At 40.7% G+C, this 26,876-nt stretch overlaps 1 protein-coding gene across 5 annotated transcripts in view; it reads left to right on the top strand.

The window, feature by feature from the left end:
* Positions 1-26,876, top strand: part of CACHD1 (cache domain containing 1) — a 199,993-nt gene that overhangs the window by 48,263 nt on the left and 124,854 nt on the right. Inside the window, exon 2 of one of the 5 annotated variants that reach the window (XM_064589024.1) lies at positions 18,482-18,608. The exons of the other annotated variants lie outside the window; for them this stretch is intronic. The gene's annotated coding sequence lies outside the window, so the exon portion shown is untranslated. The remainder of the gene's footprint in view (positions 1-18,481; positions 18,609-26,876) is intronic. 5 annotated transcript variants of the gene reach the window in all.

The following is a 26,876-nucleotide window of genomic DNA, read 5'->3' as shown; positions in this document are numbered from 1 at the left end:
GTTCTGTTATCCTTAATAATCAGCATCAAGCAACTGGCAGTCTTCCAGTCGTGGCTGGACTTGGGGCCGTTTAGGGGACAAACTGATGAAGGCTGCACTCTTGTTCATGCAAGAGTAGGGGTATCTCTAAATATTTTGGCCAATTCTTATAACTCAAATATATCTTTAATTCCACAAGTGAAGGCCCATTTCTAACATTTACACGCTGCCTGTTTTTGTTTTTTTAATTTTTTTTTTAAAGATGTATTTATTTAGAGAGTGCCTGGGCATGTGCATGTGTGAGTAAGGGGAGGGCAAAGAGGGAAAGGGAGAGAAGCTGACTGACTCCCTGCTAAGTGTGGAGCCCCCTGGCTGCAGGGGAGGTGGGTGGCTCCATCGCACAACCCTGAGATGACTAGGCCAGCTGAACCACCCCAGGCACCTGCCCTACTCTAAGTCCATCAATTATAATGCCTGTTTATAAGCCACTCATTTCACACACATGCACACGCAGACATGCGTGCCCACGCACACACACTCTCACACCTCTGACATTTGCTTTGCTAATAGGCGGAGGGTCTGGTGTTGATTAAAACGGGTAACGGAAACATTTGCAGTGCCTCTTTTTGGAGTATGTCTTCATGATTAGAACATAAGCTGCCTGCCATTGGAGAGGGCCTTCCTGAATGTAATGCAACTGTATCTGAGTTGTAGTTTAACCCAATTAAGTCCTACACAATATCACATTACCTGTACTGAATTATTGCTAACCTAATTAGGCATCTTAACACTGCCTTTGTGGAGCCCAGTAGTGGGAACCACTGTTATTAATGGCACTCTGTACGAGTTAAGACTTTGAAATGATTTTTCAGGATTCCTTTGTTCAAAAAGTGTTTAACTTCTACATATTCAGAACCATCTTGTCACCGGCTGGAAAACCATATTAGTTACCATTTATTGCGTGCTTACCATGTGTCAAGTAATTTATGTATACTGTCTCTACTTCTCATCCAACCTGTGAAGTAGAGACTTGGCTCCATTTCACAGACAGAAAACTGAGATTGAGAAAGATGTGTGGAACTCTTATTGAAAGGTAGGTCCGTCTATTCAGATGGGGCTGTCCTATAGCCCCTGCTTAGTTTCTTAATGCTGCATAACAAAGTACCACCAGCTTTGCAGCTTAAAACAACACCAATTTATTACCTAGCAGTTTCTGTAGGGCCGAACTCTGGGCTTGGCATGGATGGATTCTCACTGGACTGAAATTAAGGTATTAGCTAGGGCTGTGATGATCATGTGGGTTTGGGAGTTACCTCATACATCACTGGTTATAGGTAGAATTCTTGTGGTCTCAATAGCCAAACTGTGGAAAGAGCCAAGATGTCCATCGACAGATGAATGGATAAAGAAGATGTGGTATATATATACAATGGAATATTATGCAGCCATCAAAAGGAATGAGATCTTGCCATTTGCAACGACGTGGATGGAACTGGAGGGTATTATGTTGAGCGAAATAAGTCAAACAGAGAAAGACGTGTATCATATGACCTCACTGATATGAGGAATCCTTAATCGCAGGAAACAAACTGAGGGTTGCTGGAGTGGGGGGTGGGGTGGGAGGGATGGGGTGACTGGGTGATAGACACTGGGGAGGGTATGTGCTCTGGTAAGCGCTGTGAATTGTTCAAGACTGTTGAATCTCAGATCTGTACCTCTGAAACAAATAATGCAATATATGTTTAAAAAAAAAAAAGAAGGTAGCAGGAGGGGAAGAATGAAGGGGGGGAAATCGGAGGGGGAGACGAACCATGAGAGACGATGGACTCTGAAAAACAAACTGAGGGTTCTAGAGGGGAGAGGGGTGGGAGGATGGGTTAGCCTGGTGGTGGGTATTGAGGAGGGCACGTTCTGCATGGAGCACTGGGTGTTATGCACAAACAATGAATCATGGAACACTACATCTAAAACTAATGATGTAATGTATGGGGATTAACATAAGAATAAAAAAAAAATTCTTGTGGTCTTAGGTCCAAGGTCCCCATTTTCACTCTAGCTACTGGCCGGGAACCTCTTTGAGTTCCTAGAGGTTGCTCAGTACGTTGCCCGGTGGCTTCCAGGTTCACAGTTCACAGCATGGGTGCTGTTTCTTTCTAGATCAGCTGGAGTGTCTCTCTGATTCCTCTTCTGGCACTAGCCAGAGAAAAACTCTGCTCTGAAAGGGTTCGTGTGATTAGGTTAGGCTCACTGGCTAATCTCCCTTTTTGAAAGTCAGCTGTACCATCTGATACAACCTGATGATGGGAATAAAATCTCTCTGAGAGTATGCAGGGTATGTACAAACAGGGGCCAGAAATTTTGGGACCATCTCAGCATTCTGCTCATGAAACCCTGCTCAAAATTTGATCTGGAAGGAAGACAGGAGGAAACGTGCTGATACTGTTCTGAAGGTTAATGGTACATGGGAGCTCTAACCAGGAGGGATGGAAGGAGCCAACCTGAGGTTGTAGGTACCTAGATATGGGGACCCAAAGGTAGTTCTTTGTGCTTGACCATTTTTGCCTAGAGCAGACCCTAAAAATTACCGTAACAGTAACAGATCTTAGAATGTGGTCTAGGTAAGAACCAAATGAGCCTTAGTTGGGGAAGTGGGCTTAATTTCCTCATTACATGAGATGGGTTTTGTTTTGTTCCATAAAATTAATACTGTGGCTAAGAGGGTATCAGCCTAAGAGCAGTGAATGGTAGCTTTGTATCTCTAGGGCTCTCACTGTGCCTATAACACAGTCTTTCACAGTAAATACCATTGAATTGAGGACTGTGTGTGACTACTTATTCCTTACTCAGTATGTTATACCATAGAAACCTTTGCTACCTTTTTTTTAAAGAAATCTCTTAAAATGGTAGTATCTTTCAGTTACATAACAACTGGTAATTTATGAAATGTATTTATGGAAACCATTTTTTTCTGATTTTATTTTTAATTGAGATAAAAGTCAAGTGCACAAATCTGAAACCTGCAGCATGATGAAATTTTATATATGTTTATCCATGTGTAACCCACCCACCTGAGACAGAATAAAGGACATTTCCAACACCTTTGAAGGCTCCCTTGCACTCCTTTCTAGTTAATCTCTCTTTCCAGAGGTACCACTAGTCACAGAAAGACGAGAGGGAGAGGAAGGAGATCTTGTGACTTATAATCTGTGCAGACAGGAAAGCCCAGATTTCTGATTTCTAGTTAGTGCTCTTGCTTCCAGAAGACACTGTACCCTTGGACCAGACCTTTCTAGTAGACCATTTCTTAAAGCACTAGGTTCAAGAATGCCTTCTTGTCCAAGACTCTGAGGCAGCCACTGGTTATTTTCTATCCCACGTCCTTTTGTTCATAAATCAAGCAAATCTAACACATTTAGTACATATTGAGTACCATCATACCATCATATATGTAACTTCTAAAGTTTTTATTAAAATTCATTATTTAACATGCAGATATATGTAACTTTTAAACCGAGATTTTGATGCATCTGGGAGAGCATTTTCTTTATATCTGATGGTATAGGATATAAAGAATAAAGTGTTTTGTGCTCCAGACACCTCTTTATTTCAGAGGTAGTAAATGAAAAGTTTTGATGTTGCCCTTTGGCTGTCTCCTTAGAACTTGTGAAAGGCACTGATATCTCCCAGAGCCATCTGTACTTCCCTTGTCCTTTTTTAGGGAAGTGATGTGTGCCTGACTGCAGCCAGGAAAGACTAGTTAAAACAACAGAATTAAGGGCTGAAGTCTTTTTTTTTTTTTTTTTTTTTTTTAAAGCATCTGTGGATTTAATTTTTAAAATTGCTTTATGGAGATCCTCACATACCATGTAATTGACCCATTTAAAGTGTGCAATTCAATGGCTTTTAGTCCATTCACTAATACTGGCAACCATCTTCCTAGTCCATTTTTGGAACTTTTTTTTTTTATCCCCACAAAAAGAAACCCTGTACCGTTTATCCCCTTGGTATTCTCCTCCTGACCCCCTCAGCTAGCCCTAAGCAAGCAGTAATCTACTTCTCTATAGAATTTCCCTGTTCTGAGCATTTCATATGAAGAGAATCATATTTGATCTTTTGTGACTGGATTCTTTCACTTAGCCCAATATTTTCAAGGTCTGTAATGCTGCAGCATGTATCAGTACTTGATTCCTTCTGGTGACCAAATAATATGCCATTGCATAGATATACCATATTTTTGTTCACGCATTTTTCAGTTGATGGGCATTTGGGTGGTTTCCACCTTACGGCTACCATGAATAATGCTAAGGCTGGCTGTGAGAGAGTGCATACAAGTTTTTCTGTGGCCATAGGTTTTCATTTCTCCTGGGTGTATGTGTATGAGGGGAATTGCTAGGCATTTGGTAACTCTGTAATCATTTGAGGAACTACCAGACTGTTTTCCACAGTGTATTTACCATTTGACCTGCCGCCGGCAGTGTATGAAGATTCTGATTTCTCCATATCCTTACCAACACTTCGTGTTATCTGACCTTTTTTTGTCTAGCTATCCTAGTAGATGCTAAGTGGTATCTCACTGTGGCTTTGATTTTCATGTCCTTGATGACTAACAGTGTTGAACATCTTTTCATGTGCTTACTGACCATTTGTATATCTTGGAGAAATGTCTGTTAAGATCCTTTGCAAAAACAAACAAACAAACAACCCTTTGCCTATTTTAAATTACTTTTCTCATTGAGTTTTAAGACTCCTTTATATATTCTAGATACAAGTCCCTTATGTATGATTTGCAAATATTTTCTCCCATTATGTAAGCTGTCTTTTCACTTTGATGGTGTCCTTTGAAGCACAAAAGTTCTTAATTTTGATGAAGTCTGGTATATCTGTTTTTTTTGTTGCTCAGGTTTTTAGTTTCATACCTAAGTCTTCTGCCAAAAGGTCATGAAAATTTATGTACGGATCGGTGGATGTTCTTAAAAGTTATGAAAGATGCTGATGTTGGCGGGGGGAGGTAGGTGAGTGGTACATGGGAACTCATTGTATTTGCAGCTTGTGAGTCTGAAATTTTTTCAAAAGAAAACATTTAAAAAAATGAGGCATAGGTAACATTCAGGAGACTCAGGCTCATTTGATAGTTTTCTCTTCATTATGAAAATACCAGTGAAGAAAATGGCTTCCTGTGTTTTATTGTGGCATGGCCTCCTTTTCAAGTGAACGGACATTGCATCCTGGCTGCAAGAGAAAGAGAGGACCCTTAGTAAACCTTGGAATGATTTGAGCCCAAGGAACTAGACCATGCTATGATGCCCTAAGTGCTAGTACAGTTTTAAAACAAAAGCATAAGTTACTCTGATGTCCTGCCCCCTGCTGCTGCCCCCCTTCTTCCCAGCAGAGCATCTATAAAAGACTACACTTGACTTTGAACCTGATTGGATATTTAAGGATATTCATGCATCATTATCATTGTGACTGTGGTATTGTGCTTTGTTTGTTTAAACAGAAAGCATCTTTATCATTTAGAGTTTTATATAAATTATTTGTGGATGACATTACAGGGTGTCTTTAACTGGCTTCAGAAATAACTTAGGCTGGGGAAAGTGGGCATAGGAACGAACAAGATTAACTGAGTTCGTAATGGTTGAAACTAGGTAATGGGTCTGTGGAGATTTGTTATACTATTGTCTTTTATAGGTTTTTCCATAATAAAAACATAGTTTTGGATGAGGTTTTTTTTTTTTAAGATTTTATTTATTTATTTGAGAGAGAGAATGAGAGACAGAGAGCATGAGAGGGAGAAGCAGACTCCCTGCTGAGCAGGGAGCCCTCTGCGGGACTCAATCCCGGGACTCCAGGATCATGACTTGAGCTGAAGGCAGTCGCTTAACCAACTGAGCCACCCAGGCGCCCCTGGATGAGTTTATTTTTAATACAATGTTTTAATACAGGATTTCCATTTGGAGTTGTGTTGGCTTTATGTAGATGTGGGTCTTCTGTGTTTGGATGTCCTGCCTGCAGGGGTATGGAGGAACACTTAGGAGCAGTTACTGGAACAAACTTCTCAGAGGCAAACCTTGGTTTCCAGAGGCTTTGTGGACCCATGTGAGGCTGCTAGAGCCCTAGCAGAATTCATCTGTTGCTTCCAGTGCCCTCTTTGCTCTGTATATTATAGATGCTAATCTGTAATGCCCTTTGTGTCATAGTTACGTAAGTTTATTTTTCTGAAGCTCTTTAAACCCATGATTCTATAAATCTTTGCACTTGTTAAAATGGAAGTTTATATAGAAAATGTACGTTTATACACATGCACACACAGATCTGGTAACTAGAAAAAGTTAGGAATAGTCCATAGAAAATTTGGTCACTTGGGGGTCGAACTATATCCTTCTCCAGTCATTGATACTGCTGTTTGTAGAGGAGACTTTTACATGCTTTATTCTCTCTTGTTCTCTCTTTCTAATGGCCAGGAACCTCCATAAATAGAGTATATGAGTCTTTATCCAAAAACAAGATTCTTGAAGAGAATTGTTACAACTCTGTATTCAGATGACTAAAGCTTTCAGAACAACACTGAACTGAATAATCTGTACAAAAAGGGGACACCATCTGGAAATTATTCTATGCTTTATTCTTGGTTTTGCTAGCATAATGAAATACGAGCGTTGAGCATTCCAACTTCTCGTAATTGTTAAACTTTGAGATGTAAATGGTGCCAGGCTTTGAAAAGGCTTGTAAAGGTTTTGCTGACTTTTTTTGTTTTTGTTTTTACATACTTTGAATGAAACTATCTGTGCTGTTTTAGCTGAAGGAGAAGCAGCCTTGAGCAGCTCTATTTTACTAGTTTGAATAATGATAAGTAAGTATAAGAACAAATATTGACCTCTGTGTGAATAATCAGTATGCGAGAAGATTTTCACCTTTTTCCAGAAATCGCCCATTGTAGCTTTTTGTCCTACTTGGTTCCATGTCTGCTTTTATGCTTCATGGTTCAAGTTCCCATATAGCATTATATGTTGGGTTTTTAACCCTTGACTGCATGACATTCCCCAAATTATCAGCCTATTTCCTAGCTCATGGGAGAGGGATAGGAATAATATACTATTTAGCATCTAACTGTGTAAAAAGTACTTCTAAGTACACTCTATTTGCTTGTCTACCTGATTTCGAGTGTAATGACAGCTAGTAGTTAATTACCAAAATCCAAAGAGGAGTTCTTTAAAAAAAAAAAAAAAAAGACGGTTGCAGAGATGACTTTCTATATTGTAACAACAATTGAATGGCAGCTTTGAGGGGGAAATTATCCTTGATATGTTTTTAATCATGTTTTTAAATTATAAAAATAACATGTTGAATGCAGGAAAAATTCTGGAAACAAAGACACGTGGTGGTGGTGGTGATTATAGCTTTATTTATTGTTTTTATTATATTCCTGGCTACTTCTTTCCATATCTCATTTTTGTTTTTAATACAGCACCCCCATGGGCAAGACAATATTATTCCTATTTTTCAGCTGAGGACATTGAGCAAGAATGGCCAAGTAACTAGACCAAATTTGCATTGCTAGTGCAGGGAAAGTCAGAATTAGAATTTTATGTGAATGAAGAGCCTTAACTATGTCTTCATGTGTTTATTCCCGAGTGGACAGTCTCGGCAGTGTCTCCCCCCTCATTTCTCTTTGCTAAAACACAGATATCCTATTATAAAATCCTAACATTAGTTTGTGTTCTGCTTTATAGCTCTTCTGAAAGTCCTGTAAATCTAGACAAGCAAAGTTTGGTATTAGGTCTCCTGTCAAGAATGGCATTAAGAAATGAGTATTCACGACCAGAGACAGAGGGAATAAAAATATGATTCTCCAAGGGTTTAAAATGACAGAGATCATGAAGAAGCTCTCAATGATTAATACATAGTCAAAGACTGTCATCTAGATATTTACCCAAGATTCAAAAACTGATAACCTATCGAACATTCTTTGCCTCCTCTTCAAGATGAGTGTGTCAAATTAGATGCTCTGAAAAATCTTGTCCAGTTTTGATGCGCTGGTTCTCAACGCAGCTCAATTGATCCTCATTCTGGCTTCTTCTCTGCCACACTGTATTACTGATGACCAAATACAGTAGTCTGAAGTGTTTAAATCTTTAGAATTATTGCTGTTCTGTAGTTTCAGATATAGGTCAGACATTAAGGGGGCTGGCTAGCATTTCAGTATTTCCCTAAATATAAAGGTCATCCCCACCTAATTGATCTCACATGTGCAATGTGCTTTACCTTGTGAGATCACTCTGTGGGCACTCTCGGTTTTCATTAGGTAATGGCAACACTGCTTGCTTCAGCCCCCCGTGAGGTTACATGGAGAGACCCGTGTGCCGGAGGCAAGTAGAGGAAGGCTAAGAAGCCCACTGACCATTGCTAATTTTATCGCTCTCCCAGAAAGCTGTAGGTGAGGCTGAGGACACCGTCCACTCAATTTTCATGGAGTTATGGAAATCTTAGGAATGTAAGCAACCAATTTTTTGGTTTTTGTTTTTGTTCTGGGTGTGTGCTTACTTTTAAAATTATTATGGCTTTTAAATGGACAGATGATCTAGGAACTGGCAAGAATTGAATCAGTATGAAGCGCTATTAATAGGACTGAATAAAAACCTGCCCGAGCACTGCTTTATTAGGTGTATGAACTGTGTGTCTCCCTGGGACTTAGGGTCAGGAGTTAGCACTCCTCTCGCTTTGGACAAGCCACAATCCCTTAGAACCCATATGCGTCAGTTGGTAAAAACGGGCATAATTGCAATGGTGGCTGTCCTTCTCGGTGTGAGCTGTTCTCTTTTTGTTTATAAGACTCACTGCATGGGAGCGCCTGGGTGGCTCAGTCGTTAAGCGTCTGCCTTCGGCTCAGGTCATGATCCCAGGGTCCTGGGATCGAGCCCCGCATTGGGCTCCCTGCTCTGCGGGAAGCCTGCTTCTCCCTCTCCCGCTCCCCCTGCTTGTGTTCCCTCTCTCGCTGTGTCTCTGTCAAATAAATAAATAAAAATCTTTAAAAAAAAAAAAAAAAAAACTCACTGCATGGCATGGGGTCCTGAGCCATACTTGAGGTGTTTGCAGGATTCTAAGTTAAGGGTGGTTTCTCTTCTCAGCTGCCCCTTTCTTTTTCATTCATCTTTCAGTGGTAAAAAAAAAAAACTGTAAGAAATTATTCATAGCTACCCATGTCTGTGGGAAGGACCAGGAGGCCCTCCAGTGACTTTTTTTTTTTTTAATCGGTTCCAGAGAGAAAGAGAGAGACAAACAAAGGTAGTTAATAACATTAACAATGTTATTCCCAGAAGAAAGTTCCAGCCTGCTAGGACTTGTTTTGGAATTTGAAAAGTCCTGAGTGGGGCCAACGGCTCTGTAACAGGGATTCTTTTAGACTTCTGAAGTTTAAAGAGACTGGGGTAGGAAGAGAGCATTAGGGAAAGAAGCAATTAAGTTAAAGTTTCAAAATCGATGAAGTGAAGCAATTTCCCATTCCTGCTAATGCAAGAAGCTCTGCAGACTTTATTTTTTCCATGTGAGTCAGAAACCCGTTCTTTTCCTCATAGCTGTCAGGAGCCCTCATGCAGAGACCGTTTCTTCCAAACCCCTTCTTTCTCTGACAGCCTCTGGTTTGGGTTTACACCTCTGGGTGGTAGAACATAGGCCTCAATTTATTACTGCAGTTCTTTCATAAAACCTCTAGGAAAAGGACAACCACATGAGTCATTTAGCTAGAGGGTCATGAGTGGATCAATTAATGGAACTTTTCTACGCACTTAGTACATCTTTGGTGTGTAGCAAGTAATTTGGAGTCTGTAGATCCTTCCTGATTTTTCTTGTTGGGTAGAGGGGGAAGATCAATATACGAAGTTAGAGATGGCTTTTTTTTTTTTTTACTTTGGCAAAATTGGTTAGAAAAATAAAGTGGTTCTTATTAAATGGCATAAAATGCACCAGTGGGGTGCATGGGGGGAGACAGATGCAGATCTCCTTGCATGCAAGGAATGGAGTAGTTTCTGGGTCTACCCTTGCATCTCTACAGAAACCGTTGTAAATCAAGGTTATCCAAAAGTTGGAATCCTTGAGTGCAACCCATGTGTCAGCTAGATGGTACTCTTGTGGGCATTTTCAAGTGTGCGATTTACTTCTTAGCACTGAAACACTGTGGAGCCCATAGATTTTTCCTGGTTTCAGCCATCACAGCAAATGTCCAGCCCTTCCTTCTGACTTTAGGTGAGAGTCGGTCTTTCCTCGGGAGGTCTCGTGATCACACGTTTTGTGTAGTAGCTGTAGGAACACACTTCCACACAGTGTTCTTGTGAGGACATTTTGTGCCCTGGCAGTTGCTGACTTTTTAAGGTCTGGAAGAACTGAATTTTGACCTGCCACAGTCTAGTCTCATGGATTCTCCAGGGTTTGGAGATTTTCTGTTCTTCCCTTTTTTAAGATACGTTTTCTATTCTCCTTGTCATCAATGCTTAAAACCAATTTCCTTTCTCTGTGGTCAGAAATAAAGCAAATTTTACTATCAAAATATTGGAATTAAGAATACAAACCTAAAAGACTTTATATGTAATATATATAATTTTTTTTTGGTCGAGGGCGGGGGTTGTCAGTGAGTAATGATGACCACATGGTCTATGACCTTACGATACTAAGTCCTTACAAAAGCCAAAATGGGTTTTCTAAGTCCCCTTCTTAATTAGGGTCTGACAGTGAGCCGCGTTCCTCAGTTGTCATTTTGTATTGCTAATTGGCCCAGTGCTGTGGAATCTCACTGTCTCTGCTCCTGCTAGTGCTGACTTATCGTATCCATTCTGTATGTTAATGTATGTGGCACGATGCAGAATGAATTCTGGAAAGGAGAGGGGGATGAGTTTCTGAAAGATTATCTCCATTTATAATGCGAGCCACACTACTTTAGAATTCTACAATACTTTCAATAAGCCTGATATCTAAAATCAAATCTCTTACATGGTCTAACTATGTAGGTAGATTTTACTATCTCAGTGTCCTAATGTGAGTTAAGTTTAAACACTCTCCCCACCCCCCTTTCCTGTTTCTGAAGGGAGGTCCAGCTAATTTACTGCAAATGAAATAAGAAGTGTTTTGGAGGAATAGGTTGACATTTAGCATTCTGGTTTGAAATTCCTCTGACTGTTAAATATTTAATGTGCTGCAAAGCATCCTTAAAAATTAAATATGAATGAGTTTTAGAAAGCCTTGCAGTCGTATAAAAAATTGAGATTTCCCCCCATTTCAAGTGTATCTGCCTAGGGAATCTTAATTATGTTTAATGAAGATGACATTATATATTTGATCAGCATGGGGATATCCTAAATAATGAAGTTAATATAAATAGGATCCTTCTGAATAATATCACAGCAGAGATTTACTTTGGATAAATTACTAGTTTTGTCTCTGGAGGTTAGTCACTCTATCCCCCTGTAGTTTTTTGTTTAAAGTTAAGAGTAAAGTCAAATGACCAGAGAAAATTCCTTTGTTGGGGGAATAAAGAGAATTTTCCTAGGTTTATTGCTTTGGTAATACTAGTGCTTTACTTTTATAGAGTCATGAGATTTAGAGTACTTTTAAACATTTTTTTGTGAGATTTCTGAAAAGAAGCATTATCGTTATTACTATTACCCAAAAATAGTTTTCTTGACATTGGGATTTATAACCACATCCATATTTTTGCACTTAAAAAACATTCTAAAAAATAATGGTATTCCCCTGATTTAATGGTGTGGGAATGAAATAGACCCTTGGATTTATTCTACAATGCTGACATCTGACATTAAAAAAAAAAAAATCTTACCTATATTTTTGCCATATTTTTCTACCTTTAATTGGGTTATATCCTATTCTAGTTGCATGCTGTCTCAAGTATCAGTTTTGAAATGGGAAAAAGAGATTTGAATTCATGAGTATATAGTGTTGGTGCTTGCTTTTGTAAAAAGAATATAAGTTTCATGTATTTCCAACAAAATGTTCTTAATTAAATTCCATGAATTTTTCTTGAGAAACCCTTTTTCTAAAAGAAAGGGTTTAATGTCTATACCCTTTCTGTTTGAAAAGAATGGGGGTAACTTTCAGGAACTTTGCTTTTATTTATTTTATTTTTTTTCTGCCTTTTTAGTTACTGTAGAGAATATAGTCTCTCTTTTCCTTTTCCTTTTTTTTTTTTTTTTCATTTTGACTAGGTAAAACTAGCACCCTAAAAATGGAATCTATCATTGCTGGTATTATAATTACCCAGCTTTCAAACTTCTTCGGCATTTTGATGAATCTATCAATACCCTCACAACCAATCAACAACTGAGAGCTGAGAAATGCCCCTTTAACCGTTTCTGTCTTTCTGTTCTAGAAAGATCACCTTATTCTAGCCTTCCATCTCCCCCCCACCCCACCACCCCTTTTTGGTTTATTACAATAGCAACAAAAGTTATCATTTACTGAATACTTACCATATGCTGGCTACTGTGTTACTGAGATAAATGAATTATCTTATTAATACTAACAATAGTCCTACGAAGTAGGACGCTGTGGGCAGAGAGGAGAGTCTTCCAGTTAGGTGATGTGCCCTGGGCTACTCAGCTCCTAATTGGCAGAGCTGGGATTTGAATCCACAACAGCCTTTGACCCTTGTCTTCACATTCAACTGCATATTATGTTTCAGTTTGCTGATGATGGGTCTTCTATCACTGCCAAGTTCTCTTACTTTGGGTCTATATCAGATCAGTTTATTCCTCTGCCCTATAACATTACTTCAAAGGGTCCTTAATACTTCTAACTCTTCACAGCCTTGCTTTCTAGATCCTCCATGATTTTGCCCAAGTGAACTTTTTCATCCTTGTTGTTGTTTATGATAAGGATTGGCTGACTAGAATAAAAATAAAAAGCGAAAAAGATGCCTTTGAGACTAACTTTGATATGATTCTGTAATTAGGATCATTTGGTGTCCCCTGAAGTAACACTGTGCCTAGCAGTAGAAGATGGCTGTGTCCTTTGTGGTCAGGATCAGATAGCCTAGAACTCTTAACTTTCAAGCTTAAAATTACATTCAGCACTTTGCCCTGTGGTTTAATTGAAGAACACTGGGTGCTTCAGTGCTGATGCCTGGCGCCTGAACAATTTAGTATTCCTCGAGGCCATTTGACTTTGCCCCATCTCCCCTCCACAATGAATCTCAACATTCCTTCCTGGAGGTTGAAGACTAGCAACTTTTTTTTTTTTTTTTAAGATTTTATTTATTTATTTGACAGAGAGAGACACAGCGAGAGAGGGAACACAAGCAGGGGGAGTGGGAGAGGGAGAAGCAGGCTTCCCGCAGAGCAGAGAGCCCGATGGCGGGGCTTGATCCCAGAACCCTGGGATCATGACCTGAGCCGAAGGCAGACGCTTAACGACTGAGCCACCCAGGCGCCCCGAAGACTAGCAACTTTTAAATGATAGGTGAAAACTTAGCTTTAAGAAATGACATTTGAAAATCAAAGTCATCGACAAGATCTTAAAAATCCCTAGGTATACATCTAGGGGAAAAAGTTAATTAGGGAAAGACCAAGATTAAAAATTGTGAAGCTTTTGAGACACACCTTTTAGTTTTATTTAACTCGTTAAGGCAAAGAGTGGTACAGGTTTTTTCCCCCCCATCGTTGTTAGTGGGTCAGCTCTTTCCTTGAGTAGTTAAGTGGAAAGAATGAACTCAGATGTGTCAATATTACATCCTTTTTTTTTAAGGAAGGAAGAATGAAATAAAACAAATACTTTTCCCCTAAGCCTCATTCTTTAGCAGGAATTTGTTTCAAAAAAAAAAGTCTGAGGGAGTCTTATTGGCAGTTAATTGTATATTACATTCAACTATTTCTGTAACGTAGAGCAAGTCTGTTCATTGCATGGAATGTTTCTCCAATGGCTTCATTCCTTAAACTTGGAATTAATGCATTGTGGACAAAATGAAAAGCCCCCTTATTTAATGCCTGCCCCAAACTCCTCTGAAAGGAAATACTCCAGAGGTCTAAAAATCCGACAGCTGGAAATCTAGCGCACTGGGGTCTGATGCAGTTCTGTTGACGTTAAGCAAAATTTTCACCTGCCTTCATTTTCATAGTGCTTATGGATTCTTCCAATTTTTAATTGGGGTTGAAGAGATTAGGAAGGGAGGAATCCAGGCAAACCTCCGATTTGTCATGAACCGAGTTCCAGGACTTGGGATGCCTAGCAAATACCTCTACTCTCTGCTGTCCCTTTGTTTTCACCAGTGACTAGGGTGAACGTGAGTGTATGTGCAGGGTATAAAAAGGCACGTAGGGATGTGTACACGTGCAAGCACAGAACTAGAGCAGCGGCAAAGAAGGCTGCTGAACTTACTGGGGGGAAGTAAGTAAGGTCAACATGCACATACGCTCTGGCAGAACTCCTGTCTAGAGAGGTATTTAGGGTGAGTTTCTGCTTGTTAATTTGCTTGTTACCCACTGATTTCTCTTTGTTGCTCAAACATAGAAAAAATGTTTGCTGCACCAGTACAGACTGAGCGTGTTTATACGTGGACTCGTTTGTTTGGTGATCCTGCTCTGTGGCCAGAAAATCTTTCCTGTCCTGGTTCTGGTCAATACCAGACTCTAATACTGTTTAACCTAAATACTGATCACTTCTGGGGGGTGTAGTAGAAGGTAGCCTTATACCACGTTGTCAACAAGGACGTGCCTGCTCTGTGCTGGGCATTCAAAGAGGAGTAAGAATCGGTCGTCTTCTAGAACCTCACAAGATAGCAGAGGCGAGAGGTGGATATGTGAGCAAATTGCAATGCATCCTGTTAAGTGTTAGAGTAGTGTGATACCCCACTGCGCAGCGATCAGGAAAGACTTTCCAAGGAGCCTTAATGATGAAACGACCAGGAACACTAGAGGCGAAGTACATTCTGGGCCAGGGAGGCACCCTTTTTGAATGATACTCTCTGTTGAGAATTCCCAGTAGGGTGTTTCTCTCATGGTATGCATACCATTAGTGCCCCTCTCATGAATTCATTGAGTGGTTCTAGGTGCTGGGTCATGTGTCCTGCTCATGTGTCATAGGTGCCAGTATGGAGAGATAGACAGCAAAGTAGAAAATATAGGACCTCCTGTCGGATACGACCAGGGCTACTGGGGTTGCAGTCTTGTACAAAATGGCATTTGAGCAGAACCCTGAAGCAGGGAGGGAGCAAGTCCATACACTGGCAACGTGTTTCAGAAAAAGGGAACAAGAAGTGCCCAGGATCCGTGGCTGGAACGTGCCCAGCCAGTCTGAGTAACATCCCTGGAGGCCAGTGTGTCTGGAACAGACTGAGGTTGGGGAGAGGGCCGGAGAGAAGTCAAAGGACATGTATGACCTAGTCAGTGGCTTTAGAACCAGGCAAGGAGGGGGGCTTTTCGTCTGAAGTGCTTGGGAAGTGACTGGACAGTTTGGACCTGCAAGTGATTAGAGCCGTGGCCTTGAAACCAGCTGCATCTGAGTTCAGATCTCAGCCTGCCACTTACTAGCGCAGCTGCTGATCTGTAAAATGAGGCGCATTACTCTTACTTTGAAAGGCTATGTCAGGAGGAAGAGGAGGAGGAGGAGGAGGAAGGCAGTAGCTGCAGAAGGTAACAGGAAGGGGATTTGTTTCTATTATCAGTGTCTTGTAGAGAGGGTGTGAATGAGAGGTGACTATGGTGGGGGGAAGGCAGTTACTTGAGCACGTCAAGCTGGAGTTCTGAACAGAGCTCCAGAACGAGGCCTTGTAGACACTGCCTCGTGATTGCTGCCATTGAGAAATAATGCAAGCGCTCAGTTAGCGAGGCTTCGAACTCATGAAACGACACGAACTCATTGACCTTTGAGACCGAGCCGTCCAGCCTGCCTCCAGTTTTAAAGCTGTGTACTAATGAAGAAATGACGAATTGAGTTACCAACACTGTTCTGTTTTAGTTTTATTTTAAATAGTTTTATTTAGCAAATGAACTCTTAGCACCAAAATACAGTCTAAATGTGCCATTTATAAGCCAGTCTCAGGATTTCTTTAAAGCATTACTTTAGAGAGTACTATCAATGCATGGTATGTTCTATTCATGGAGCACAGTTCAAAGTTATATGCTAGATCCCTTTTTTCCCCTTTCTGTCCTTTTATCTCTGTGACTGTGTACAAAGTCTCATTAGTAGATAAAATCAAAAGTACAGGTTTGGGGCTATTGATGAATGTGAATCCCAGGTCAAAAGCAAGCAAACCAACCAACCCTCCTGCTATCTCCTCTGCTCTGCACACGAGGCTGTAATCATTCCTTTGAATGCTGGGACTGAGGCTCCAGGTAACTTTGTGTTGTATTTGGGTCGGATGTCCCCCCCTCCTGCTGGCCACTACCTGCAACTTCTACTTACGCCTCCCTCTTCTCTCTGGCTCTGGGAGCTTTCAGGGGATAGGACTGTCTTAACTCTAAGTCTTCTAGACTCTAGCTTGGAATCAACTCAGAGTCTGTGTTCACTAACAGAAAACAAAGCTGGGCCACCACGGGAAGGTGAGCATTTCCAGAACATTCAGCTGGAGAAGGCTAAAGCTAGGACAAAGGAAGCTCACTCGCTGATCCAGAAGTCTGGGGGACCAGGACCTCTTGGTCTGAGATTTGAGTCCTAGCCTCTAGGAAAGCCCAGTTGTAGGAAGAGCAGCCTCATCCTGCTGTGGGTTGGATATGGGACTTTGAAGGAAGCTGCTTGGTCCTGGCGAGCCTTAGTTTCCTCCTCTATAAAACAAGGATATAAATGGATACCTTTCAGGGTGGTGGTGAGGCAGAGGCATGCCAAGTCAGAGTGCTTTCCTGCTTTTCTTCCTCGTGTCCCCTCAGGAAGCCCCACCCAAAGCTGCTTCCATCTCTAGTCCTGAGCATGGGGACTGCAAGAGGAGAGCAGCTGTTAATGTCTGAAGATTTGGAAAAGCCGCGCCCCCCACTTGCCAGCAGCAGTGGGTATTTCTCTCTCCCTCTCCCTCCCTGTTTTTTTCCTTTTACAGAAATTTCTTTTAGCCAGATCATACTTTAAAGTATACTCCACAGAAATTTGGCATTATACAGCAATTCAGTATAGAAGAGACCATACGGACATTTGAGAGAGACTCACAGTAGAAGTACAGAGATTTGAAAGGTTCCCTAGTGTAGAACTTTCCAAACAGTGATGAGTTAGGCCATCTCCGTGAGAACTACCTGGATGATTCTCGCACATATTGGCCTCCCTCAGGCCTGTGAATTCATTATCTGTGGAGGTGGGGCCGAGGAATCTGCATTTCATAACATGCAAACCAGGATTAGTGGATAACCACTACCTTAGTGATGGAAATTCAACGTATGTAACTGTATTGAGCACCTACTATGTGCTCTGTCCTATTCCTCACATAGATAGTAAATAAGTCCTCACAGCTGTGACGATAAGGCAGATACTAGTGAGATACAGTGTGCATTCCGTAAAGTCACCCCTTTGAAATGTGTAATTAAATGGTTTTTAGTGCATTTCCAGAGTTGTGCAACCAACAGCATAATCTAATTTTAGAACATTTTTACCGTCCCCCAAAGAAATAACTATTAGCAGTCCCTGCCCAAGGTAGATATTGTAGCACCCTTTTTTAGAGCTGGGGAAATTGAGACTCTGGACATTTGAACCACGTGCCTCCAACCCCACAGTACATAGTGGAGCTGAGGGCCAGAGTCTGACAGCCTTGCTTCCAGAACCCATACTCTTTCCACTATACCATGCTCCCTTCCAGGAACTCAAGCCAAATTAAATATTTACTTGGGGAGAATAATTTGATGTTCTGGTTTTGTCCTTGTTCAGTAGTTTTAGATAACATATTTTTCCTTCCCGTCCCAGCCGGCATTTTGGGGTAAATAAATAGGGTTTAGTTTTTAGTTACGTATGCAGTACAGTCAGATTTTTAAAATTACATGAGAAATCAGCATGTTAAAAATGTCAGAGTAGGGAGGCGCCTGGGTGGCTCAGTCAGTTAAGCGACTGCAAGCGACTGCCTTCGGCTCAGGTCATGATCCTGGAGTCCCTGGATCAAGTCCCGCATCGGGCTCCCTGCTCGGCGGGGAGTCTGCTTCTCCCTCTGGTCCTCCCCCTCTCATGCTCTCTGTCTCTCATTCTCTCTCTCAAATAAATAAATAAAATCTTTAAAAAAAAAAAATGTCAGAGTGGGAAACAAAACTAGAAGAAGCCAGCGTTTGGTCCTATCCCTCGTTGGTGTCCTATCACATACCTTCTTTGAGACTTAGTTTCCTCTTCTGTCAAAGTGAGTTGTACCAAATCTTTTATTTATTCATTAAGCACTTATTGGACATCTATTGGTGATTATGCTGGATATTCAGGGGAAATGATAACCATTTTCCTACCAGCTATGCTTAATTGGGCAAAAACAATATGCCAGACACTGTCCCATTTAATTCTAACAGCAAATCGAGTAGATGCTGATTTTCACTCTGTCCTGTCTCTGCAGGGTTGGAGGTATGTTGCTTAAATTTCCATGAGGAAGGTTTAAATAACTCGTACCGGTCACGCAGCTGAGATAGTTGAGGTCTGGAGGATTCCACAGCCCAGATCTTACCCCCCACGTTCCTCTCCAGGTGAGCAATTGGCTTTAACCCCCTGTGAGGTCACTACCAGTGTTTATAAACAAATACCTGCAGTTACAATGTGAAAGTAAATATTCAGTGATGGCAATAAAGGGGGTTTAATCATTTGGCCTCCTAGTTAGGGCTGGATGAGCCCATGGATTCTGTTGAAGGTAGAGCCAATTAGTGTATTTCCTCCTCTCTAGCAGCCCCTCTCTGCTTAGTAGGTGCGGGTTGGAGTTTTAGGACTACTTACCTCCCCCAGTTCTTTGCATTGCCCTGCAGGATGGAAGTAACCCTGTCTATAGAGCAATCCTGCAGTACTAGATTGGGAGGGGCCAGCACCTGTGCAACCTTTTCCAACTTCAGTTGACTCCTTTGACCTCCTTGGCATATGTGTTCAAAGCCTTGGGCTCAGGTGAATTGGAGATTTGGGGTATGTTTCCCACTAGGTGGTACCATCAGTAATCAAGGGCAAAAGTCATTTTCACAAGGACCCAACTTGCATGTAGATTTCTAAATCAACTTGGGGAAACCAGTAGGCTGAGACTGAGAGCCAACTTTGTAAAGGCACCGGGAGCTCATGTAGAAGCCATTTTCTGGAAATCTAGAGTGTTTTTAGATCCATCTTGTTAGCTCAGAAGGCTTCTGAAAAGCTGACATGCAAGAGTTTCTGGCGTTGGGATAGGGACATGGGTAATCTCAAATGATTCCTTATTCCTGGGAATAATTCTTTTTGGAGGATTTTTAAAAGTTACATTTATTGAGCTCTTATTGTATGCAAGGAACGAATGCTGTACATGCATCGAACCACACAAAAACCCTACGGGGTAGCTGTTTTGATCACCTCCATTTTACAACTTAGAATATGGAGGCAAATTAACCTTTCCAAGACCACCTGGTTGGTAACAGGATTTTTTAATTCCCCTTTCACATTCCTATTTTTTTTTTTAGCCCTAAAATTTGAAGAACATTTCTAGCCAGCATTTATTTACTCATTAAAATTATATTGTGAATCTGAGCCCGGAGAGCCATCATTCATCAAAACGTTAGTTAATAATTATTGAGAATCCTGGCATGTGGTGTGGGAGCCATTGCGGGCGAGGGTTGTTACCATGGTATTCGATATGCGTGACAGGCACCCTGGCTGGGAGAGCCTGAAGAACGATACAGGCAGGAGGACCTGGGAGACATTTATGTAATCATATTAGCATTATTCTGAAAAGGCTAACTGCTTTGATTCATATCTTAAACATCCACATTTAAATTCGCCATTCTCAAAATTGGTTTTCTCCATTTAAATTTTCATCTTAAAATCCTTTGACTCCTTGGCCCCTCATCCTGTAGCAAGTTTCAGAGATAGGTTTTATAATTTTTTTTTAACAATTCAACTCAGATTTCATCAGCAAATATAATTTTCTTGAAACCTCTATCCTTATGGCAGACCTACCTAGCATTAGTGGCTTCTCAATTTGGTATGAAAATTCTAACACGAGAGTAGAATGGAAATTTTAGGATCACTGAGTTTTCTGTAATCTGTTTTTCATTTTCTAGGTGGGGGACACTAGGCCTGCGGAGGCTCGGTGACCCCACCAGGCCAGAGAACTAGTTTGTGCAGAGCTGCAGTTTGCTATCCTTCATTCAGGTTTTGTGCTGTTTTGATGTACAGTTACTGTGCTTCATGATTGTACTAAAAAAGCATCTCTTTGAGAGACTGTACCAGAATTGCATTTGTGAAAATCATCTCTACTTGAATGTGGTACAAATGAACATTTCATGTGAAAAACAGCCACAACGACCTCCACGGTAGTGTATTTTGAAATGTCGAAAAACCAGTCTTCCTCTCTGAATGCAACTCTGTGGCCTTGCTTTAAACCCCAGCAGTTGTTTTTCATTAAGTTATTTTTAAATTATTTTTTTGCACAAGTATTTTTCAGTCTCCTTCCATAATATTACTCTGTGTAAGTGCTATTGGGATTTGCACAATTGAATAAAACAGTCCCTCGGAGGATTTCCTAACTCTACGGAGGAGATAAGACACATGGGAAACTTCAGTTCGGGGTCCTCTGAGTGTCATGCTAGATGATCCAGTTCATTTGGCTCTTAGAGCTGTCACAGACCCTTGGGATGGGAACTGGTTTTTAAATGGCCTGGATTTTTTTTTTTTTTTCCTTTGTGAGAAGTTAGTAAAGTGGGTGCCTGGTTCTGAGCATGTGGAATATAAACATTCTTAAATCACCGATTTCATCATGTGACTTCCCAGCTAAAAATCCTTTTAACAGCGCTTTATTTCTTGGCAAATATACATTTATTCATTTACTCATTCAAAAAATATTTACTAAGTGCCTACCATATGCATAAAATCCAACTTCTCTTGCTGGCTTGAAAAACCTCCACAGTCTAGCTCCATCATTCCTATTCCATTCAGTTCAGCTTCATTTGCAGAAGTTTCCCTTATGAAACTGTCTTTGTATCAATGACTGATTTCAGAAGCCCTCTTTAGAATATGAGCTTTTCCAGGAAAGAAGCAATGTCTTTATCTTTGAACACCCCTTTTCCAAGTTTACGGGGCCAGTGCGTAATGAGCCCTTCAGAAGGGTTTTCTTGAAGCCAAAGGACCTAGAATGTAGGGTCCACATGGGCAGGGATTTTGTCTGTTAAGCTCCTTCTTGTATCTCTAGCATGTAGAACAGTGCCTGGACCTAAGTATTTAGTACTTAGGGCTAGACCTTGCCTGTGAACACTCTGAAATGTTCTCGCTCAAGGTCAAATCCCATCTCTTTGGAGTTTGTCCCTCCTTCACCCCCTCCCACCTCCACCCCAGCACCTCGGGCCTGTGCCAAACATACTAAGTTCAAACCAAGTCTGTGTTGCATTGTTGACTACTCTTTTTTTTATTTTTAACTTCTCCTTCCAGCCAGACCGTGATCTCCTTGAGAATATGGGGCCATATTTTACATGGTTTCTGACTCCTTCAGAAAGGACATGATTGATTGCCTGAGTTATTAATTAAACATCATTGCTTAGGTCTGGAAGGTTAAACATTGCAGGGTTTCTAGTTCCCTTTGTCTTTAACGGATGGATTCCTAAAGACCTGAGCATTTGACTAGGTTTGTGCACACACAGAACACTTGAATATTGAGGGCTTATACCCTTAAAGTGCTGCCCGCTCCCAAGAATAAATGCACAGCCATTAAATAACTCCTGCTTTTTTTCTTTTAAGGTGAAACAAAAAAGCCTTAATGGAGATCTAGGAGGTGGAGAGAGAAGGAATTAGGAGTTAAGAGAGTGGAAGTAGGGGAGTGGAAATTTGGCACCATCTGCAAAGTGTTTGGGCCACTCAACTTTCATTTCTGAGAGGTTGCCATGTGCATTGTCATGAATATTACTTATAATCAAGTTACATTGGCTAAAGGCTGAATCCTTCCAACATGTGGAACTGATTTACTTGACTTTTTTCCTCTTACTCTCTTTGAAAGCCAAAGCAACAACAACAACAACAACAAAAATCCAGTAACCCTTCAGAAGTTTTATTGCATTTAGGGGGAAGTGTTTCCGTCTTGTTTTGCCTGTCTTTGTTCTCTGGGTTCATATTTACTCACCCCCTCTTCTGGTTTTGAATGCTGCAACAGGAAATCAAGTGATCAAGATGAGGAATTTTGCTTGCTGAGGTTATTGCTTTAGATTTTCCCTGCTAAATCAGACTACAGGCTGTTCCTTTCTCCCTGTAATTTCTTTTGAGGGATAGAGTGGACCAAAACAGGCAGCTCTTTGTAAAGGTGACACTTGTCACTGACTTGTGACTCTCCCACATGCTTTCTTACTATTCAGAGCTCATGTTGGTTTGAAGGGTGTTAAGTCAAATGGCATCAGACTAAGGAATTCATAATTTGAGTTGTTTTGCAAACTTGAAGTATGCAGGCCACCGTGTGTGTGTGTGTGTGTGTGTGTGTGTTCACTTAGAGCGCAAGGAAGACAGGGGAGGAAAAAACAGGGATGTGGGGGGAAAGCTTTGTTAAAAAATGTCCCCCCTTCTCTCAATTTATTATCTTCAAAAGAAAGGATACCTTCCTCCTTTTTTTGTTAGCTGGTTGAGTGACCAACCAAAATACTGACTTGAATGATTTAATGCCCAGATTAATGGATATGCAAATGCTTATTTATGCTCACTAGGTATAATACACTGTGCTAAGAAATTGTGGTGTGGACCAATTATCAAAAATTTACAACAAAGTTAGAACCTAGAAGCCAAAAAGGGTGGAAGAGAATAAAGTAAAATGTAAATAGTAGTTGGTTTTTACTGAGTAGTCAGACAATAGATTTTTCCCCCTCTTCTTACTTTACGTATTTTCAAATTTTCTACAATGAACTATTTTTTAAATTGTCATATAGTCTTTGCTTCAGAAGTTGAGAGAAGGGATAGATTACCATTAGTTGGAAACTGTTCAGAATGAGCTAGAACTTCAGTTTTACACAGGTATTTTTGCTCTCCCCATACCTCTAGTTGTCATAGAATTAGTATCATTCAGAAAATAATCTTTTTTTTTTTTTTAAAGATTTTATTTATTTATTTGAGAGAGAGAATGAGAGAGAGCATGAGAGGGAGGAGGGTCAGAGGGAGAAGCAGACTCCCTGCCGAGCAGGGAGCCCGATGCGGGACTCGATCCCGGGACTCCAGGATCATGACCTGAGCCGAAGGCAGTCGCTTAACCAACTGAGCCACCCAGGTGCCCCAGAAAATAATCTTAATACTCTAACAATAATAGAGTAATAATAGAGTAACAAGATTGAATAACTGTCTTAGTGTGTGAAGTACATTCATAATGTTTTTAGTGCAGGCTATATAAAGTCCTTTTCATGTTTATGAGGTTAAGTGAGTTGATATATGTGAAGTACCTAGTGTCAGACAGATAGTAAGCACTTTATAAACAACAGCTAGGGGCGCCTGGGTGGCTTAGTCGTTTAAGCGTCTGCCTTTGGCTCAGGTCATGATCCCAGGGTGCTGGGATTGAGCCCTGCATTGGGCTCCCTGCTCGGCGGAGAGCCTGCTTCTCCCTCTCCCACTCCTCCTGCTTGCGTTCCTTCTCTCATTGTCTCTCTCTCTGTCAAATAAATAAATAAAATCTTAAAAAAAAAAAACAGCTATTATCATTTTTTTATGTATACAACGTTAAAATGAGTCTCTTGGGTCAGGATATGTGTGCCTGGGGCACCATTTGCCACAAGGTCATCTACTGTGTACTGATTTATTTGAAATTTCCAATCTAGGCCTCTTCCTCTGCCATGATTTTCAGTTCCTAAGCATTGCCCTTTGTCATGAAATGGCAATAGCCCTGTTTCTTCCAAGTCCGTATGGTATTCAAGATCTGATTTTTATAGTGAGGCTCAAGTGTAAGCCCTTGCATTTATTTTTCCCTCTGAAAGCTCTCAAAGTGGTGATCTTGTCTTTTGTAGAATTGAGCTGTAACTGAATGTATGCCCGTTTTCATAAGTGTGGCGACTCTGAAAAGTGTCCTCCATTATAAAGGAAGTACATGCTCCATTTTGAGATGGGAGTGGAATGGGGAGGAAAGAAAATATATTCTAGATTCACTATTCACAGGGAAGCCGTGTTGCTATTTTGGGCACTTTCTAGATTTTGTATAAGTTTTCTCTATTTAGATGGTGTTTACATAGAGGATGATACATAAACTTTAGGGTAAGGCAAATTTTACATCTAGAGTTGGCCACTTACTAATGTTCAACTTTGGGCAAATTTAGTCTCTCAGAAGCTCAGTTTCCTTGTCTGTAAATGAGTATATAGTAACTACTATGAAGGGTTGTTGTGAATTTTAAATAATATGTTGTAAAGCACCTGAATATTCTGGGCCCTCGATAATATACAGTACCCTCCCTCCCCAACACACACACATGTAATTAGAACAATACTTGTATATTTAAATGCTGCTTTAAAAATATTAACAACAAAAATCATTGTAAACTAGTATTAACTGTACAAAATAGTGCATTAAATGAAGAGTAATTTAATCAGCACTTTGTTGCTGGGCATTTAGGTTATTTTTATTTTTTAAAGATTTTTTATTTATTTAATTAACAGAGAGAGACAGCGAGAGAGGGATCACAAGCAGGGGGAGTGGGAGAAGGAGAAGCAGGCTTCCCGCTGAGCAAGGAGCCCGATATGGGGCTCGATCCCAGGACCCTGGGACCATGACCCGAGCCAAAGGTAGACGCTTAACCAACTGAGCCACCCAGGCGCCCCATTAGGTTATTTTTTATTTTGCTTTTTGGTGGGAACCTTTTCAGTATTCTTGGTAAACTATTTTCTTGAGCCACCTGTCTCCAGAATGAGCGAATTGAGAGATTTGAGAAAATGACCAAGATTTGTAGCAACAGATTCCTGACCTTAGAATGCAGAATGATGAGCCTCCGCAGAGGTCATTTTTCTGCACCTTACATATGTTTAACATTTTGAGGCTAAATAGTCTGGTAAAAATCAGACAAGGTCTAATCTGGGCAGAAGGGATACCTTAAAAACCTAGTAAGATTATGCATGAGGGTATGCTTAGGGGAAAATAAAGTCATGCATATGTTTTCTTTTCTGAAACACTTAAGTTGCCATTAATTTCCCTGCCCAGAGATTGTTGGAGTTTGTTGTAACAATTGCACTTTCTCTTTTCATGGCTAATGTTGGTCAACTTCGTGAGATAACGGCGGTGATCTATATTTTCCTCCCCTTTGGCCACAATTCCTAGAATCCTAGGAAGAGATCCAGAGCTGAATGAAGCTATTAGTGAACTGTCAGCCAGATTGGCTTGCAACAGAGACCTGTAAACATCAAGAGAATAAGCCTTTGGATAAGAATTCAGTCCTGCATTTTCTTAGCAAAGATCAGGGAGGGGGACCAACAGAACGTCACTAGGCTTGTAGAGGTATTTATTTCTTCACTGTGCTCTTGTGCTATACAATTCATTTCAATATCTAAGATTTGGCAGAGCTGTTGGAGGCGTGAAGGTGGAACCCACTGTCTGGACTGTGACCATCTTATTAAACACTCATATAATTATTCATGTTCCAGCAAAGCAGGATTCTCTTGCCATCTGTTAAGTAGCCTCAATTAAATACATTTGGGAGGGAAGGAGATGGCAGGTAGGCAGAGGAGTGGGTGAAGTGGGGACAGGGAAGGACTAGGGTGCAGCCCTTAAGAGGTGGGGGGGAAGTAGGCTACGCACCACATATGCACATGTGTATACACACACACACACACCCACACACAGCAGGATGTCCTTTTTCCCTCTCTTGCAGTAGAGGTAGGGGGGGCATTATATTCAGTTGTTAACATGATTCTTTAATTTCTAACTTCATGAGTCGAACCTCCTCTTTGGGGTAGGAGGAGGAAGGCAGTGTTTAGGAAAATAAAAGAACAGAATACGCAAAGAGGAGAGGGGACTAAATTGAGTCAGAAGTTGAGGGTATCCAAGCTGAATGAAACTCAGATACCGACACCTTTTTTTTTTCCTTGCTGATAATTCAGGTTAGTATCGTACCAGTGGATGGGAAGCTCAAGAACTGAGTAATGTTGCATACTTAGAATATGAGGGAACAATTACTATGTAGCCTCAGGGAAGGCTCAGGAGACCTTATCTGTGAATTGCTAGGTGACTCTCCAGTTGGTATAGTCGCAATTTCATCTGGATTACGGATTAGGTGTAACTTCTTGAGTATTTATAATAATCCAGTTAATAGATTCTTTTCCTTTTTAATGCATAAATAATTTTGAAAAGAGAGGAAACATTTTACTAGGGTGTATTTTAAGAGACTGCCGAGAATGTATGTTTAAAAGTAAACTTGAAGTATAACATACATAAAGAAAAGTACACAGAGGTGTCTGATGAATTCTCGTAAAAGTGAACACATCCTCGTAACCGGCACCCAGATCAAGCAATGGAATGTTGTACCATCCTAGAAGCCGCCTCATGCCCTGTTCTGTTCATTCTCTCACAAAAGGTAACCACTATCCTGACTTCTGACAGGATAGGTTAGTTTTGCCCGGTTTTGAATTTGCTGTAAATAGAATTATACACTTTACATTCTGTGTTTGTCTGCTTTCACTCAATATTGTTTGTATCATCATGTTGATGCATGTTGCAATTGTGTGTTCATTCCCATCGCTGAACCTTTCATTGTGTGACTACACCACAATTTGTTCTATTGCTGATAGGCATTTGGATATTTTCCAGGTTGGGGCTCTTAGGAGTATCAGTGCTGCAGTGAACATTCTTA

Source organism: Mirounga angustirostris, unplaced genomic scaffold (genome assembly GCF_029215605.1).
Source record: "Mirounga angustirostris isolate CCGP_5_RB_7025 unplaced genomic scaffold, mMirAng1.0.hap1 SCAF_4, whole genome shotgun sequence".
NCBI classification, from domain to species: Eukaryota; Metazoa; Chordata; class Mammalia; order Carnivora; family Phocidae; genus Mirounga; species Mirounga angustirostris.
Note: the sequence above shows the minus strand (reverse complement) of the source record. Positions and strands in the feature narration are given on the sequence as shown.